This window comes from Petaurus breviceps, unplaced genomic scaffold, assembly GCF_028583685.1.
Source record: "Petaurus breviceps papuanus isolate PSGF00001 unplaced genomic scaffold, PetGlider_PUasm1.0 220, whole genome shotgun sequence".
NCBI lineage: Eukaryota > Metazoa > Chordata > Mammalia > Diprotodontia > Petauridae > Petaurus > Petaurus breviceps.
Window position 1 is genome coordinate 20,230,399 of NW_027185876.1, and position 19,405 is coordinate 20,249,803.

At 37.8% G+C, this 19,405-nt stretch overlaps 1 protein-coding gene across 6 annotated transcripts in view; it reads left to right on the forward strand.

Annotated features, from left to right (window-relative positions):
- POU2F1 (POU class 2 homeobox 1) overlaps positions 1-19,405 on the forward strand; it is a 251,536-nt gene that overhangs the window by 40,980 nt on the left and 191,151 nt on the right. Inside the window, exon 2 of one of the 6 annotated variants that reach the window (XM_069094706.1) lies at positions 2,558-2,760. The exons of 4 other annotated variants lie outside the window; for them this stretch is intronic. The gene's annotated coding sequence lies outside the window, so the exon portion shown is untranslated. Of the gene's footprint in view, positions 1-2,557; positions 2,761-6,824; positions 6,861-19,405 lie in introns of all 6 variants that reach the window. One more of the 6 variants, XM_069094709.1, reaches the window with a different exon arrangement.

Below are 19,405 nucleotides of genomic sequence, written 5' to 3' on the forward strand. Positions count from 1 at the left end.
ACCCATGTTCTGGCCAGGCCCCCATGTATCTGGCACCCCTCTCCCTTCCTCTACTTCTATGCCCCTGCCCCTTGTGCATCCTTTAACTGTCACTCTATTGGCAAGTGGCTTTTTCCCTGCCTCCTTCCCCGATGTCCATGGGCAAATTCAATTTATGTAAAACAGAGATTTAAGGAATGATGGATGTAAAGTAAGAACTTTACAGTAGTTGCTTAATAGATGCTTGTTTATTGACTGATTGTTAGATTTTAACAATTTGAACGGACTTTCCAGTCTTTTGCCTCAAAACCAGCCCAGCTATGTTTAATGAGACTCATCATCTGGTAGCTGGACCACTGGGGGAAAGGAGTACCTGCAACACTGAAACCATGGGCCCTTGCAGTGCACAGAAATTGCATTGAGAGAGGCAGCTGGAAAAGGATGATCTAGTAAGTAATTCATAGGACATGAGCCTACATTGCATCTATGTTTCATCAGTGAACCTTTCTGTGTAATATGAGACAGAGAGAGTTCTGTAAAACCAGTACATCAACCAAGTAAGGCAGTTTATGTTTTTATGCAGTATTCTGTACCCATCATTCTCCACTTTTGCAAAGAAAGGAAGGAAAGGCATTTGTTTAACTTTTCTCTAGGGCCATACTTCATTAAATAGTATTCAGTTTCTTTTGGTTGTTTCATTTTTGTAATAATTGTCTATATATTATTTTCCTGTATGATACAGGGCACATGCTGAGCAAATCACTTAACCTCTGTCTCAGTTTCCTTAACTGTAAAATGAGGATAATAGGACCTATGTCCCAGGGTCATGAGGATCAAATGAGATATTTGTGAAGTGCTGAGCACCTTGCCTAGTACATAGTAAGAGCTTAATCAAGCCATTCCTTTCCTCTTCCTTTACTTCCTCTCTGCCTTTCTTCCTCTCTCCTGCCTGCCTTCGTTCCCTTCCCCTCCCTCCCTTTATAGTCTGCTTAAAATTTGTAACTCTTGGAATTGCTTTCATACTTGGCACATACTGAATATTCTTAGTAGTGGCAAATCTTTGTATTTTGAAGGTGGATTTGATTTTGGAAACATAGAATTTTTGACTATGTCTGATGAGAAGGTGGGTCATGCTGAGCAGGTTACTTTAATAATAGAACAAGATGCAACTATAAAGTTACTTGGCATAATGTTTCCTGAGCCAAACATTTCACAAAGTTGTTAATTAATGTCTTGTAACTCAGTATCATTATAATACAAAATTCCCCTGTAATGGTCTCCTGACTTCCCATTTGTAACATTGTAACATTATTCCTGTTATGGAAACTGAGTGTTCTTTTCATGCTTTTGCCTCAAAATTGTGCATTGTGCAACCAATTAAATAATGTTAAAAGGGGCATTCTTCTAATGAGACGAGGTACCTTGTATAGACTCTGAAAACTCTTAAGGGCAGTTCCCAGAGAACTTAAAGACTTTTGAACTGTATGAATTTTGTTGGAGTAGGTATATATAGGTGCCTAAAATGACTCTTGAAAAGTGGGTCCTATTCTGAAAAGGTTTCAATATGAATCTAGGTCTCTGGTATCCTCCTTCCCTTCCAAATATGTCATGATAACATGATCGTAGGCTCATATGTCTAGATCTGGAAACGACCTGAATACAACCTTCTTATTTTGTAGTTGAAGAAATTGAGGTCCAGGGAATTTAAGTCCCTTTACACAAGATCACTCAGGAAATAAATGTAAGATGTGGGGTTTTCATCCATGTTCTTGGACTCCAGAGTATTTTTCCACTGTACCCAACTGACCTGACAATCTTATTTTTCATTGAGTGCTTATATATATATATTTTTTTTTCTCCTGAAGATATATAATTTTAGAGGTTCAACCTATATTACCATGTTTCATAAACCATCAGCTACTCTTAATACTGTTTTGCTTTTTTTTTTTTTAAGGGGTAGAATGGGAATGAGTTCCTAATTCTAATACTTGAAATCTGCTAAAACATTCTAGATATTTAACTGCTTGTCTGTTATTTGGTATAACTAATTTATTGTATTTTGAAAATTTTTCAATGCTTGCTTAAAAATATATCAAGGGTTAATTGTAAATACTTGGTAAGTTTTTTTAAATGCTCTTTTGAAAGATTCAGTACAATACATTACATCCTCCAGATGGCGCTGGTTATTATTTGGAATTCCTTATAGCTTTTATTCAAGTTAAAATTTCCCGTGCTGGGAATTTTTTGATTAATTGAACTGGTATGTAAAATACAAATCTTTTTAGTTCATTATCAACTTTTTGTTTTCTTGGCATTGTTTTAATCTATAGATTCATAGAAAAGAAAATACTTGGAAAGTTCATATAAGGTAATAATTTGTTTTATTTATCCTTTTTTTTTTTTGGATACAGTCTTCCTTGTATTATTCTGGGAATATTAAAATGATTTTTATCACAGAGGTCATACTTTTCTGGCCCCATTAAAGCCAAGAAACTTAATCAACAAAAGCAACAGAATTGTATTTTTCAAATGAAATCTCTTTAAAGCCCTTCCTTTTTTCTTTTCTTTGTGTCTCTAGCTTACCCCTCACTCCTCCCTCCCTTTCTCACCCGTCTGTCAAGTTCAAGAGCAGCTCGGATGCCATGAATTAAGCGAAGCACAAAAGGGGGAAAGGAGACCCTTTGGAAGAACAAAGGCCTCCCATTAGGCTGCCCTGTTCTTTTTTGACCAAAAGTGCTCCCTACATGGTTTCTATTGTTGTCCACATGCCCTGCACATAAGGTAAATACAGTAGATCCTCATTACCTCACGTTTTTCTCCTTTTCTTCCTCTACCAAGCCATTTCCACATATAGTCAGTAGGACCTTATGTCTTTGATGTCTACAGTTATTCTTATATAGGCACTTTACCTCCTTTTAAAAAACTATAGGGATAGGAATGGAAGTGGATAAAAGGGCCTACCATGTAAAGGCCTGAAATGAGGAAAAATAGCTATTAGAGAAATTATAGCTCAGGAATCTATGGCAGGTAGAAGGACTCAAAGGCCACCGAGATATTTTTTTCTTTACTATGCCTTTAAGCATCCTCTATTAATTTTCATTATATTTATTGTAGATGAATTAGGTAGGTGAGTCAGTTCTACTTCTGTTTGGTTAAACAACAAAACAGACAAATGGGACCACTTTTAATTTCTGAGAACAGGTCTTGTGTCAATAATGAGAAATTCTTGCTAATCTGCGCACATTCTTCATTGCATATTTGCCAGTTTAATGTAGATGGCTTTAATTGTAGGTTTGTTGTTGTCTTAAAATTACTTCTCATTGGAACTGTACTAAGGAGCTACTTATAAAGCTTTAAAGGAATATAAAAATAGAGAAACCCATGTAGAATAAAACATGAAATTTGAGAAAAACTGTTGGACCTTCTGGCTCTAAACACTGACATTTGTAATTAATTTATCTATTATATAGTTGTTTTAACATTCCTGACAAATGCCAACTGCTTTTGGCATGGAGTGTGTGTGGTTTTGGAAGCTATGTACTTTTTGTTAGTCATGGGGGGAAATGTTTTCATTTTTACTGTAAAACTGAAAAATCCACTTTGAGAACTATATAGATTTTAGAACTATAATTGTTTTTTTTTTTTTTAATTCCTTCAAGGGAATAGGAATAGTCCAGAATTTGGTGAGGGATGGTAGGGAGAAGGGGGAACATGGATTTTAAGTATTGAAGCCAGGTTCTCTTTCCCTATGAGCAGCATATGTGATCTGTATTAACCTAGAATTGAATTTGTAAACAGTTTTTCACTGGTATTTTCTAAACTGTTGCTTATGGGCTAGCTATTTATGGTCTGAAAAAGAATTCTTGTGGCCTTCATTTAGCCACCCTCAAATTCCCATTAGTTTGTGGGGTCTCTGGCCTCACTTTTTTCAGAGGGTTTGATTTGACGCAGTGATAACAAGGACAGCTTCATTTTACTTTTTGTATCCTTCCTTAGCACTTTGCCTAATGCCTGATGCACAGTAGGTACTTGATAAATGTTTGTTAATTGGTGGGATTTAAGGGAAAAAATGAGGAATACAAGGGGAAAAAGCCTTAATGTCTTTAATAAGAAATAATAATAAAAATTTAAATATGTTGTAGAAAGAATTTTGCAGGGCCATTTTTTCTCCCTTTTTAACCTTATCCCCTAATCACCCTTGAAAAATCTTTTTTCTTTTCTGGTTCCATAGCTTTGTTATTGAAAAATTGCCCTTGCATCTGTGTAAAAATTATATATGTAAACTGCTTGAAAAAATGCTTTCATTTTGACCTTGAGTGGGTCTTGGCATTTTGCTTTTCAGGAACCATATTACTTGATGTCTTGGTGTTGAGGGTGGGAGGAAAAGGGAGGTTTGTGGGGAGGGGTACCATAGTCAGCAGGAATGCTTTGGTTTGAAGTCTTTGCAACAGAATAAAGCAGCTTGAGCCTCATGCTTTGTATAGGGTTTGGGAAATTACCATTTCTGTTGTCTGTGCAGGATGTTCTAAAGATGCAGCCCAAGAGTCTCAGAGGGGAAAGAGACTCTCAGTTCTAATCTTTGAGACATTGGATTGTTTTTCTGCTTTTGTTCCTGCAAGTGGCATCTGTCTTCAAGAAAAGTCACTGCACAGTCAAGCAGGGATTGTTGAGCTGTGGCATTTTGGCTGTTGCTGCTGAGTTGAATTCACTTTGGGAACAATTTTCATATAGGTGCATTTAAAGATCTGTATAGGGACGAAGAGTAAAATCTTTTTCTTTTTTGCTTCATCTCCTGATCACCATTTAAGAATTTTCTCTATACAGCTTAGCTTTTCATTGATTCTTCATGTTCTTATATGTTAGTTTCAGAGTATAGAAGGAGGCTACACATTTCCATAGTTTTGATGTCTAGGATTACTTACATTAAGTGAATAATTTCCCTTTACATTTCAGCTTTTTAATAACATGTTCCTCTAAGGTATACTAATTTTACCCTATTTTAAATGTTAGAGTCATAAAGATAATGACTGTTTCCTTAGGTTTCCTTTGGACTCATTTGAACAGTTGTTTTGAACACTATCTTTTTCTTGGAATTGTCTTAACACTGGTACAACATAAACCTGCCATGGAATTGTAGGAATTTAGAACTAGAAGAGATAATGGAGACCATCAAGTCAAACCTCGTTTTTTAAAAGCTTTCTCAACTAAGTGTGCCTTGCTTGACTAGGATCCTACAGGCATCTCATTGAGTATATTTAAGACCATAATAATGTTTACCAAACTCTATTCTTGATTTGATCATGAAAGGGAGTTTAGGACAGTAGAGAAGTTTAGGAGAATCAATGGGGAAATGTTGTAGTGAATGGAACAACTAAAAGAATATAAGGGCCAGTGGGACTAGACTTCTGAAATGGGAGGGTTTTTATTTGGAGACATAAAGTACTGTCTCCTTGGGAACAAATGGTAATTAAAGGTTCTGTAGAAGTTCTGTAAAGACAAGATCTCTGGAATGATATTTCACTAAAGGAAATTGTTGTTTATTCTTTGTTTTTGAAGAGGACCAGTAATATCACAGGTGATGTCTTGACTTGCAAGTGAATTGTATTTAAATGAAATAGAGTTGCACAGAGTGGTCAGACTCACTCCCTTTTCCAGAATCATTGAAGTCTAGTGGCAGAACAAAAGTCAGGATGACTGGTGATGGCCTGGACTGCCCATAGTATCTTTGATATCTGGTCATGCTCTAAGTGCCCCACAGTACCTGCTTCAGCTATCTTCATGGCCATTGGAATAAAATTTTTATCTGCCAGGGAAAATCTTCACATGCTTGGAGTAGTCACTCCCCTGACTCATTGATGGGTTTGAGGTCTGTAGGTTGCCCTCACCCTGGTTTAGCCCATCTGCTAAGTCTGTCTTAACTGTGTGTGGATGCTACACTGCAGCTTCATGGGGCCACAGACGAGAGTAGAAGTGCCAGGAGGACACCGCAGGTGGATGAGAAGCCTTGAGAAGGGCTCAGTAAACCCTCACACAGGAAGTGCTAGTTCTCCTTGAACACTCCATAAACTCCAAAGGAAGTTAGTACATATTCATATGCATGTGAATATTTTCCTTACCTATCCAAGCTCCATAAGAAAAATAGAGATCCGCTATATTCAAAACTGTTGTATATTTGGATGAATAAAGTGTGCACTAAAATAGTTTTCCTCAGGGTCTTTAAATGATTGTCACTAGCACATTTTTAGAAATAATTTTTCTTTATTTCTTTTCCAAAAAGTCTGTACAAAGTTTGTATTGGTTACTTTAGTCATTTGATTTTTCTTTGTAGCAGTTTTGGTTTTCAAATTAAGTAATGGGCTCATGTTTTGTGTTATTTGCTCACCAGAAAATTAAAGAGAAAACTATATTTAGGACTTGTCTTATTTTCTTGTTTTAATTTTTCTAAGATTTTAATATTAACTAGAAAACTACTATTCTAGTCCTTTTTTTTCCCCACTGAGAAAGAGGTTGCATTTTATCCCTTGAGAAGAAAGATAATGTACAGTACTGTTATTATATGGAGAAGCTCAGGCATTTAGTTCTCAAATTTTTAAATTTCATTTGAAATGAACTCCTTTTCTAAAATATTGTTTTGATGATGACTTTCTGATTGCATAAATTTTTATTATATATCTCCTAGGGAAAGTTACCTTTTAATGAAGTCAGTATAATCCTATAGACTCCTTAGAAATACTCTGCTGTTCAAAATTTGCAAGCTATTACTATTTTAAGTTAATCAAATAGGATTCCATTCTAGACATGTCTTTGAGCTATTCTTACATTAATTTTTCTCTCTCCTTTTTAAGGATCTGCAGTGAAATCACATTAAACATGACCATCTGGTATGTCCTCTCTAATTTCCTTTTGGTCTTACCCACGTGTTACCCTGGTGTCTCCTCCTGCCATTCCCAATAGAATGTAAAAGTTGATTTGAAGGTATCTGGGAAGTCTTGGAATTCTGTAAAAGTTTTTAGGAATTGATAGTTCTTGGGTAAGAGAAACATAAATTGGGATTTATAATCACTTTTCCCAGTCCTTAAAATAATTTATTATGTTTTTGCTGAAAATTCTGTAATTTTTAGTATGAAATTGTTCATCCCACAGGTATAGCAAAACAATGTTAAGGACTTAGAAAGGCTGATGAATAAAAAAATTTCTATTTTGCTCATTTTCTTAGAGACATATTATATTCAGGATCAGGAGACCTGAGTTCAAATGGAGTTGCTCTGCTTTTCTCTTTGTTGTTCATTATTGTTATCTCATCCTTCTTGACCTATGAGATGACTCTTTCCCCCAGAATATCAAAAACTCAAAGTCGTTTTTGTTGACCTGGACTTTTCTCATCTTCATCACCCATTATGAGTTTAACCCTTTGGACATTATTCTTAGAGGACCATACCATGTTTTTTTTGCATTTTATTCTTTGTTACTTGCCTTTTTGTCTATTGTCTTTAGTTATCTTTTTAAGATCTTAGTTGGTGAGTTGTCTGTGCATTCATTCTGATCTTTTTCCATTTTCCTTCATCAGAATTATTTACCTTTGTGTCATCATCATTTCAATTTTGAGAATTCATATTCTGCCTGTTCTAAGACTTCCCATGTAGAATAATAATAGCCCATGCCTCTTGGAGGCACTGGATTTGAAGTAAAAAACATAGGTTCAAATCCTGATTCTGTTACTACCTCTATTACCTTGAGCACATCTTAAGGAGTAAGGAGATCTGGGTTCAAATCCTAATTCTGCCACTTACTAGCTGTGTTACCTTGCTCAAATCATTTAACCTTTGTGGTCCTCAGTTTCAGCTGTAAATAAGAGATCTGAACAGAATGATCTTATGCAAGGTCCCTTCAGCCCTAAATCTACTATCCTTTGATCTGCTTTGCCAAAATCTAGGATACCTGTCGGACTTTGTGTCTTTTTTCAACTTATATCTATCACATATTCTAGGGTAGTGGTCACTTCCACCCCAAGTTTGCCATCATTTCCACTGCAGCAATCAGTTTTTCCCTGATAGCATCAATCAGGTCAAGAGTATAATTTCTCATTGTTGTTTATTCTGCCATTTGAAGGTTGAAGTTATCATTAGGACAAGGCTTGAAGATAATATCTTCTCTGCTTTTGGCAGAGAGATCTAGCTGATGTCTAATTGAAGTTTCCCATTGCTAGTATTGGGGCTGCTAGGGGGCGCCATAGTGCACAGAGTACTGACCTAAAGTCAGGAAGACTCATCTTTCTGAGTTCAAATCTGGCCTCAGACACTAGCTCTGTGACCCGAGCAAATCACTTCACTGTCTGCCTCAGTTTCTTCCTCTGTAAAATGAGCTGGAGAAAGAAATGGCAAAACAAACCACCCCTGTACCTCTGCCAAGAAAACCCCCAATGGCATCATGGAGAGTCAGACGGGACTTGAAACGACTCAGCCACAACAACACTGCTGTTTGGGATGCGAGGGTGCTAGGAATGTGACCATGTCTCTTGAATTTCACTTATTTTACTTCTCTCTGATCAGGTGATAACATGCTATACTAGTATAACATCACGTCTATTTATTGATCAATTGATCTATTGATTTGCAACCAAATATAAGCCCTCATGTTTACCCAATTTGGTCCCTGGATTTTCTTGTTTCACCACTAACACTGTTGTTCTGTCTGGTTGTCCTGTCTAGCTGACTGTTTCTTTTCAATATGTTTCTTTTGTCTGTGTCATGCCCACTAAGTGTAGGTGTCCCCTAAGACCTGGAACTCCTTTATGCTCAATATTATATCACTTAATTATCAGCTCTAATGAGTTCAGTAATCTTTGTGTAAATAATTCCCAGGTCTTTGTATCCAGCCATATTCTCTCTGCTGAGTTATAGCCATATACCTCAACTGCCTGTTAGATATCTTTTTCCCCTCAGAATTTATTTATTTATTTTTCATTTTCAGCATTCATTTCCCTAAGATTTTGAGTTCCAAATTTTCCCCCCTTATCCCCCTGCCCCAAGATGGCAAGCATACTGATTACCCCTTCTCCCAGTCTGTCCTCTCTTATAGCTACTCCTATCCTTTCCCTTACTTTTTTGTAGGGCAAGATGGATTTCTATACTCCATTGCCTGTATATCTTATTTTCCTGTTTCATGTAACAATTTTTTAACATTTGTTTTTAAAACTTTGATTTCCAGTTTCTTTCCCTTCTTCCCTCCTCACCCACCTCCACTGGGAAGACAAGCAATTCAGTGTAGGTTCTACATGTTTAGTTAGGCAAAACATTTCCAGAGTAGTCATATTGTGAAAGACTGACAATATTTCCCTCCATCCTATCCCACCCCCCCATTTATATTGTTTTTCTCCTTTAACCCTGTCCCTTTTCAAAAGTGTTTGTTTCTGACTATCCCCTCCCCCAATCTGCCCTCCCTTCTATCATCCGCACCCTCCCCCCATCTCCTTTCCTTCTAATTTCCTGTAGAGTAAGATACCCAATTGAGTGTGTATTATTCCATCTTTAAGCCAAATCCAGTGACAGACAGTAAGGTTGACTCATTCCCTTTCACCTCCCTGCTCTTCCCCTCCATTGTAATAACTTTCTCTTGTCTCTTTTATGTGAGAGAATTTATCCTATTCTCTTTTTTTCCCCTAATATATTCCTCTTTAACCTCTTTATTTTTTAGATATCATCCCTTCATATTCAGCTCACCCTTTGCCCTGTCTATGTGTATACACACACACACACACACACACACACCCATACATACATATATATATATATATATATACATATGCATACATATATTCCCTTCAACTATCCTAATACTGAGAAAAGTCTCATGAGTTACAAATATTGTCTTTCCATATAGGAATGTAAACAGTTCAACTTTAAGAAGTTTTTTTTATGATTTCTCTTTACTGTTTATCTTTTCATGCTTCTCTTGCTTCTTGTATTTGAAAATCAGATTTTCCGTTCAGTTCTGGTCTTTTCATCAGAAACGGTTTAAAGTCCTCTATTTCATAGAATATCCATATTTCCCCCAAAGTATCATACTCAGTTTTGCTAGATAGGTGATTCTTGGTTTTAATCCTAGCTCCTTTGACCTCCAGAATATCATATTCCAAGCCCTTCAATCCCTTAATGTAGAAGCTGCTAGATCTTGTATTATCCTGATTGTGTTTCCATAATACTCAAATTGTTTCTTCCTGACAGCTTGTAATATTTTTTCCTTGACCTGGGAACTCTGGAATCTGGCTATGATATTCCTAGGAGTTTTCTTTTTGGGTTCTTTTTCAAGAGGCATTTGGTGATTTCTTTTGATTTGTATTTTACCCTCTGGTTCTAGAATATCAGGGCAGTTTTCCTTGATAATTTCTTGAAAGATGATATCTAGGCTCTTTTTTTGATCATGGCTTTCAGGTAGTCCAATAATTTTAAAATTATCTTTACTGGATCTATTTTCCAGGTCATTGGTTTTTCCAGTAAGATATTTCACATTGCCTTCTATTTTTTCATTCTTTTGTGTTTTATAATATCTTAATTCTCATAAAGTCATTAGCTTCCATTTCCTCCAATCTAATTTTGAAGGAATTATTTTCTTCAGTAAACTTTTGAACTTTCTTTCCCCTTCTGGCCAATTCTGCTTTTTAAGACGTTATTCTCCTCATTGACTTTTTGGGTCTCTTTTGCCATTTGAGTTGGTCTATTTTTTAAGGTGCTATTTTCTTCAGTATTTTGGGGGGATCTCCTTTAGCAAAAGTTGTTGACTCATTTTTCATGAATTTCTTGCATCACTCATTTCTCTTCCCAATTTTTCCTCTATTTCTCTTGATTTTTTTTTTCTTTTTGGAGGGGGGAAGGCAGGGCAGTTGCCCAAGGACACATAGCTAGTAAGTGTTAGTGTCTGAGACCAAATTTGAACTCAGGTCCTCCTGACTCCAGATCTGGTGCTCTATTCACTGCGCCACTGTGATAGTAATGGCAATTAAAGATTCCCCTGTATTGGCTTGGTTTTCAAATTGATTGTGTTAAAACCCAGAGCTTGTTAATCCCACCTGTGGGATGGACTTTTTGATGTGAAAAGAAAGTCCTGAACTGGGAGGAGCTGGTGACGTAGATTTGGAGAGATAAGAGAGAGGCGGAAGATCTTTTTGGAAGCAGCACCTGGTGGAGAGAGAGAGACTAAGAGAATTGCTGGTGGCCGCTTTGAATTGCCCTGGACTTTTGAGACCTGCCCCCTGAGCTGCCAAGGACTGAGGAGACATGGCTGTTTTGCTGGTACTTTGTCTGTCTGTTTTGATGTTGTTTTGCCAGATTTGTCCACTGGTGAAAGACAGTCCTTTTGTTGAAGAAGTCCTGGAACCTGGCATTTGGTTAAGAAGCCCTGAGACTGTCCTGCAGACAGAGAGTTAATACTGTCCACTGGTGAGGGACAGTACTGTTGTTGCAGGGGTCTGGAGACTGTCCTGCAGACAGAGTGAATACTGTCCACTGATGAAGGACAGTGCTGTTGTTGCAGGGGTCTGGGAACCTTTCTGTTGGTTCGGAAGCCCTGAAGAAGGATTTTCTTGTTGTATGTTTACAGAAATCCTGGGAGAGGGCTTTGCTAATGTGTTCAGGGGTTCTAGGACTGTTCTACAGACAGAGGATAAATTCATGAAGGGACTGGCAATGTATCTTATGGCCTTGCTAAGCCTTGCCTCCCCAGGAACTAAGATTGCTGAGAACTTGCCTCATGTCAAGATGGAGAAAACACCTCCATTTGGGTATTAAGTGCTGTGTTTAAACTTGATGTGACTCTGGGGTAGATTCAATTGTGATCCAGGGGTGGGGAACTTTTGACCTTTTTGTGTTCTATGGTTGAGCAAATGAATGTATTTTACTTATGTTTGGAAACTAATCTCCATTTGAGAAGAGGGGCTTTGTGGTGGACCAAATGAAGGTATAGCCTAGGGGTGGAGAAGTATTTAGAACAGAGACTTTGTAATTGATTGAATGATTGGAAGGTCCTGGGGTGGGGTAGTCCTTGGAGATTATTTAATCAGGCTTAGTAAATGCTGTATTTGGAATGATGTCATGTTTTGATCTTCTCTGTTCTGGGTTTGTTACTGAATAAAATAGAGAGCACCTATGCTGGTATTTTGAACCTGGGAAGTTGCCTTCTTTTGGCATTACATTACAGCCACCTAGCTGCCCCACTCCTCTTACTTGATTTTCAAAATCTTTTTTGAGCTCCTCCATGTCCTATGACCAATTCATATTTTTCTTGGAGGCTTTTCATGCAGGAGTTTTAACTTTGTTGTCGTCTTCTGGTTCTGTGTTTTGTTCTTCTTTGTCACCAAAGAACAATTCTATAGTCTGATTTCTCTTCCTCTGTTTGCTCATCTTGCCAGTCAATTACTTGACTTTTGAGTTCTTTGCCACAGTAGAACTCTACTTCCAGAGTGGAGAGTGCTATGTCCCAAATTTCTGGAGTTTTGCGTAGCTGTTGCCAGAGTCCCTTCTAGGCACCTGCCTCAGAACTGTGAGGAGGACTGCCTCTCCACAACCTCAACAAACTGCCATGCCAGCGCTCCTTCTCACTGCAGGATTGCCACCCAGATCCAAGCAGGGCAAAGCAAGAGGATCCTTCCTCAGCACCAGCAGAGAGATTCCTGCAGTTGTCCTCTGGTTAGCCCCTTGGTACCCTCCCACTATTTGTGGGCCTGGAGCCTCAGAAACAGCAGCCCCATGGCCGCAGCCACTGCCACCTCTGCCACTGCAGGGGCAGGGACCAGGTTGCACCCAGGTCCAAAAGTTTAACCCTTCACCTTTTACTTTCTCTTTGGCATTTATGGGTTGAGAAGTCTGGAAACCACTAGCTGCTGGTGATTCACTCTCCTGAAATCTGCTCTGGCCAGTCTGTTCTGCTGGTTTGTGCTGACGCAGCCCACACGGGACTGTGCCCTGCTCCCAGCCTGGTGTGATAGACCCTTCCTTTCAGCTTGCCAGGCTGACTTTAGCTGGAGGTTGTAATGGGAATGCAAATTTGGAAGATCTTCCCTGCCCCTAGGCTAAAGTGCACCTGAAGCCTGGGGTGGGAGGCTTGTTTTTCAGTAGATACTTTTTGATTGGCCAGTGGGTCAATAAGGTTGTTACATTCTCTGAGCCAGGAGAAGGCTATATAAGCCCTGATGTGAGGCTTTGTTTTGGGGGCTCACTTTGAGAAGTGTTCTGTGATTTGATCTGAATTCTGGGGTTGTCCAGGGCCCCCCCGGCTTTGAAAAACCCAGATGTGGAAACCCAGATGTTGACTGGGTATGGATGTAATGGTTGGACAGTTTGGAAATCTGTCTACTTGATCTGTTTCTGTCTTGATAATTCTGCCTGTATACTTTGAAGTTTGGGGTGCTGACCTTTTCCCCTGAACAAGGTAAACGATATATGTCTGACGGATTAAAGTAAGCTTGTTAACCCATTTTGAGTTGCTTTCCTTTATCAAAGCAGATCCAAGAACCTGTGGTGGCAGCAAACCCTGAGGACGTGCTTGGGGTGCTTGCTGCTACAGAGGTATATTTCACCCTGTCATTTTGTGGGTTCTATAGCTCTAAAATTTGTTTAGTCATTTCTTATAGGTTTTGGAGGTTACTGGGGAGCAGTTCAAGTTAGTTCCTGCTTTTACTATGCTATCTTGGCTCCACCCCAATATCTTAAACTGAATGTGGCATAGGCACTTCAAAGTAAACTTGTCCAGAATATAAGTCATTATCCTTCCTTCTTAGACCTTTTCCCTCTTCCAGACTACCCTGTTATTGTTGAGCATACAACCATTCTCCCGGTTACTCAAGCTTGCCATGGATCTTTTGTCTGAACTATCTTTTTTCTCCATTTTTCTTCACTCCTCATTCTCTCTCACCCATATGCTTATTTCATTGCTGGATCTTGTTACTATCTTTACAACATCCCCTGTGTGTGAGGGGACAGAAGGGGACATGTATAGGAGATGTCAACACTAGCTCACAACTTCTCACCTTTCTTGTGAGCTCATCTACCTGCCTCAGTCTCTCTCTGCTCCAGTCCAAAAGAATGGAGATTCAGCTGCCAAAGTGGTTTTCCTAAAGTACAAGTATGACCATATCACCTCCCTCCCTCCATTGGCTTCCTGTTGCCTCCAAGATAAATAGAAAGGCCTTTATTTGCCATTTAATGTTTTTTATAAACTGATAATTGTACATTTTTATTCTTATACCTTACTGCCCTCCATGTACTCTATGATCCACCTTTGCTGTCCTATTTGCTATTTCTTGCCCATGGCGTTCCACTTCCCATCCCCATGCCTTTGTATTAACCATACCATTATGCCTGGTAGGTTCTTCCCGTTTCCTTTTGCTGCTTAGTTTCCCTAGTTTCCTTCAAGACTTAGCTCAATGTTGCCTTCTGCAGGGGGTCTGTCCAGCTTCCCTAGCTGCTATGATTTTCCCTCTGACATCTCTCAGTATTAATTAATACTGCATATATCTTGTATGTGCATAGTTGCTTGCATGGTATGTCCTCCATTAGACTGTGAATTCCTTGAAGGTAGACACTGTTTTTGTGCTTTCTTTTGTATCCCTAGTGCTTAGCATAGTGCCTGGCACATAGTAAACATTTAATAAATTCTTGTTGACTGATAACCAATCTTCAAAATTGCACCAAGTTGGCAGGCAAGTCCCAAAGTTTTGAGGATACAAGTGCCCCACTGCAAACTACTAATCCTACTTCTAACCCAGCCCCTACAGCCATCCTCAAAGGGATTAGCTCCTATCCTCTTAAACTTGTGTATTTTTGTCAAGGGAGCCACCTTCCTTTCAGGTGCTCAGGTTTACAACCTTAGGCATCATTTTCATTCACTACACTCACCACTTATTAACTAATTTCTAACTCTTGTCAATTCCACTTCCTAAAGATCTCTTGTAACTGTCAACTTCTCTTCACTCAAATCACAACCATCCTAAGCCAGGACTCTTAACATCTTTCTCTTGGACTATTGCAGTAGTACTCATTGTTTTCCTTGCAGTCATTCTTCTTCAGTCAGTTATCCACACTGTTGCCAAATAGATATTCCTGAAGTTGCAGGTCTGATCATGTCATTTACATTAGATCTCCTTTTCACTTTATCCCATCCCTGCAGCCTGTCTTGATCTCTTTGGAATCTGATTCTTTAATTGCTTTCTTAGCTTCTGTGCCTTCTGAAAAATTGATAAACATGACATTTTCTGTATTGTTCCAAATATAGGACACATTATTCCTTATCCTTTTTACCTGATTTTCTTCTCCACCCTCCCCCAATTTATCCTTCTCCATAAAAACTGGATTTGGTTAATAATTGCTGTCAACATACTTTATGAGAAGATAGTAGTGGTAGTGGTATTTATACCATTGTCCTCCACTTAAGAGATCTTAGCACATTTGTTGTTCATTTGTTTCAGTTATAACCTCCAACTCATTTTACAGATGAGGAAACTAAGGCAAATGGGGTTAAGTGACTTGCCCAGAGTTACACTACTAGTAAGTGTCTGAGGCCAGATTTGGACTCAAGAAGATAAGTCTCCTTGACTCCAGGACCAACACTATCACTGTACCACCTAGCTTCCCTCGTTGGCACATAGTAAACACTTAATAAATGTTTTTTTATTTATGCATTCACGCATGCCATATTGATGTTCCTAAAGCCACAACTCTTTAGAGTTTCCTAATTGCTTGTAAGAAAACAAACAAAAATACCCACAAACAGTTGTTTCTTCTGTAAAGCTAAATATTTCATTTAGGGATTGTACCCATATCTTGAGCCTTAGTGAAGCCATGCTATCAGCACTGAGTTTACTTTTTCAGATTAGGGTCATCTTTTCTCAAACAAGTACATGGACTCTGATTGTACTAATTGAAGTTCTGCTCTCTGAGTTACCTGCTTCTGAAATTAAACTGGCTTGACATAAAAGAGAGTTGCTTTGGACTCTGGATGTTCAGTTCATTTCAACAAACATTTATTAAAGCCCTACTCTCGTCACAGCATGCTGCTACAGCAAGATACTGAGCATATATAATGATAGAAGCAAAATAGTTCTTACTTTCTACTGAATCTGCAAATAAATGATTGCAAATAGATCATGAATGACTGAATGGAATTTGAAATTAATAGGCAATATCAAAACCACAAAAAGCTTCATGAGATACTAAAGTTTTATGTAGAATTTTAAAGGTAAAGAAGAGAAACATAATCTCTCCTAGTAAAGAGCATTTTTTAAAGTTCTTTTTATAGGGACCAACAAACAGGCCTGGGGTGAATGGTTCAAGCCGGATAATAATGAGATACTATGCAAAAAGGGAATAATAATTAGTAGAGTACTTTGAATGTAAACTTAAAAGTGTTTCTTGATGGATTATTTCAGATTTAGAAGGATAAAATCAGATGTAGGAACAGGAAAATCTTGGTGTTACTCTGTTAAAGAGGATGTGAAAAGCTAGTAAAGCTATGTGGTATTTGAGTCTGATGTTTTAAAAATGTTTTACTGTTATTACTATTATTTAGAGAGTTATTCCCTAGCTAGATTGCTTTAAAAAATGGGAAAATGTCAACTGATATACTCCTTTAGAGAATTTTGTTATATTCTTAGTAAAACAGTTTCTTTGGTCAGCTGTTCTGTGTTTAACACAGCCAAAATTACTTAAAGGTATAAACAGTTTTATGTCAGTCACCTTTAAAAAGATGTTTAACATCATCTTCATGTGATCCTCATTTTATTCAAAGGTAAATATTAGGATATAGCATGAACCAATTTTGCTTTTTAAAATTTTTTTGAAATTTTAATTTAGGTACTTGGAAATCCCTTGCAACTTCTTATTTATTGAAGTGGTTTCCTAGACATTTGTGCTTTCCACTGCTTCAGCTTGCATTTTAAGCCTTTTATATGGAGTAGAAAAGGTGTTTTTTTATATCTGATATACTTTCTGAGATTAATTTTTACAAATTATTATCTTAGATATTAAAAATAATCACCATCATCAAGATGGTTATAAATATCCTCTCTATGGCCTTAATACTGAGAGCACTTTCTTAAGAAAGTAATAGCGCCTTTGTTGGTTTCAAAATTAATTGCAAGTCATTTTATCAAAATTTTCATAGCTAATAATATAAAAATTTTGTCTCTAGGGGGAAACTAAGGAAAGTGCTCTAATTTTTTAGATTTGATCTCTAGAACTTGGGAAGAATATTCTGTCTTTAATAGAGATATGACAACCCCTCCCCCCCCAAAGTCTAGCATTAAACAGATACTGATTTAGATTGAAAAGTATAAACAATAGAGTACCCTGTTGTCCTACCTTATCTTATTTCACATTTACAAATATAAAATATTTATAAATGTTAAAGTACTAATAAAAGTCAGGTGATAGGGTAGTGGTAGTGATGGTGGTAGTGGTAGTAACTAGAAGACAGATTATACAGTGAATAACACCTCCAAGATGGCAAGTGACATGAAATTCTTCCCAAGGTGAAATGTCAAGCTACTAAGGATAAACACCAAGAGCCATCCATAGAACCATGATAAATAATGTGTAGGCCAATATACCATAATCTTTTTAGGAAAAAGCATTTCAGCCTACATAGAAGCATAGCGAATAGATTATTGGACTTGTGCTTAGTTCATATCTTACAAAGTCTTTCCTCTTACAATAGACATTCATTATAAAGTGCAAGTGTGCCTGCGTACCGTAGGCCGATGTTCCTTTTGTCCTTCTAAAGTAAAGATGAAAGGCCAATGTGAACATTCTGGCCTATGCTACATGTATAGGTATGTATCTGGCTTTAAATAGAACCATAACTCATTCCTCTTCTGAGCGTCACACGTTGTAAAGACTATATTAGAGTGGTGTGAAACAAAGTGGAGTGGCTTGAGGCATCAGGTGAAAATGTCATTGGGAAATGTTTAAAAAAATAAAAATATGATTCAAAATAGATAATGGTAATCTGTGGTTTTCTAAGTCAGTATGCAACTGGCCACAGGGATAGTAACTGTTATGTTAGACTGACACAACTGTTGTAGAGGATTAGAATCTGTATAGGCTGAGAGAGTTCTCCCATTAAAGAAATCCTAGATCTAGACCATAAAGAAGACTCCAGGCTGACTTGTGACTCAGGAAAGGGATCTTCAGAGCATCATGTTATTGGATTTCTAGATCTGAGGTTAAGAAACCTCACTAACTGCACAGATTATTAGAAAATGATCATGGGCAGCTTGCAACTGTTTTGAACTTCAGTTAACTCATGTAAGACGCAATGGAGACTGGACCTGTGCTTTTATTGCTGTAGTCTTCCCAAGGAAACTACCAATATGGATCCTGTCTTCTCTGAAATTTCTGGGCTTAGAAAATTGTTCCTGAAACTGAATCTCTGCTGTATATTGCTTATTTTTTTTTAAAGTAGGTGGTATATTCAACACGTAACTTTCAAAGCTGTCCTACTTTTCTGTAATTCTTTCTAGCTCGCTTTCTATTTTCTCTGAATACAAAAAATGCTTCATCTTAAGTTTTTTGTTTTATTTTTTGGCTACCGTATCCTTATTCCCCTTCATCTAAACTGGAAGAGGGGGGGAAAAAAGAAAAAACCCTCTTACAAATATGCATTATCAAATAAAACAAATTCCTTTATTGCCCAGGTCCAAAAATATATGTCTTAGTGTGTATCTGGAGTCTGTTATCGTTTTGTCAGGAAGTGGGTGGCATTGGTCATTGATCATCTGGAATCGTGGTAGGTCACACTCCCATTTCTGACACATATTCAACTTGGATTTCTTCTGTATCCTGACTCTTACCAGGTCTTGGCTCTGCTCTCTGAGTTCAGTTTCAGTTTTGGATTTCCCCTCACTACTTCTTAAGTGGTCTTCACACCTCTGGTCTTTCCATCCTATAAACATCTGCCAAAATGATTTTCTTAAATGCAGATCTGATGGTGTGACTTCCCTACTTAACCAACTTTAGTAGCTTCCTATTGCTTCTGGGTAAACTAGACTTGGAAGGGCCCTCTCCCTCTCCTTTCCCACCCCCAGCCTCACATAAACATTTCAGTGATACAGCCAGACATGACACTCCTCTCCCAGCTCTGTGCCTCCTGGAATTGAAGGCAGGAATTCTCTGTTCAGAGCCCACCTCAAACACTTAGACTGGGTGATCTGCAAAAATCAGCTAACTTCTTTGAGCCTTAGTTTTCTCACATGTAAAATGAGGGGTCAGACTTAGCCTCAAAATTTCCTTCCAGCTTGAAATCTGATCTGATGAGATAATGTATGTAAAATGCTTTCCAGACCTTAAGTGCTCTATAAAGCCATTATTATTATTATCACCTTAATCATCTGTGATAATGAAATACTACAAACATTCCCAATTGTCATGAAACAAGGTAG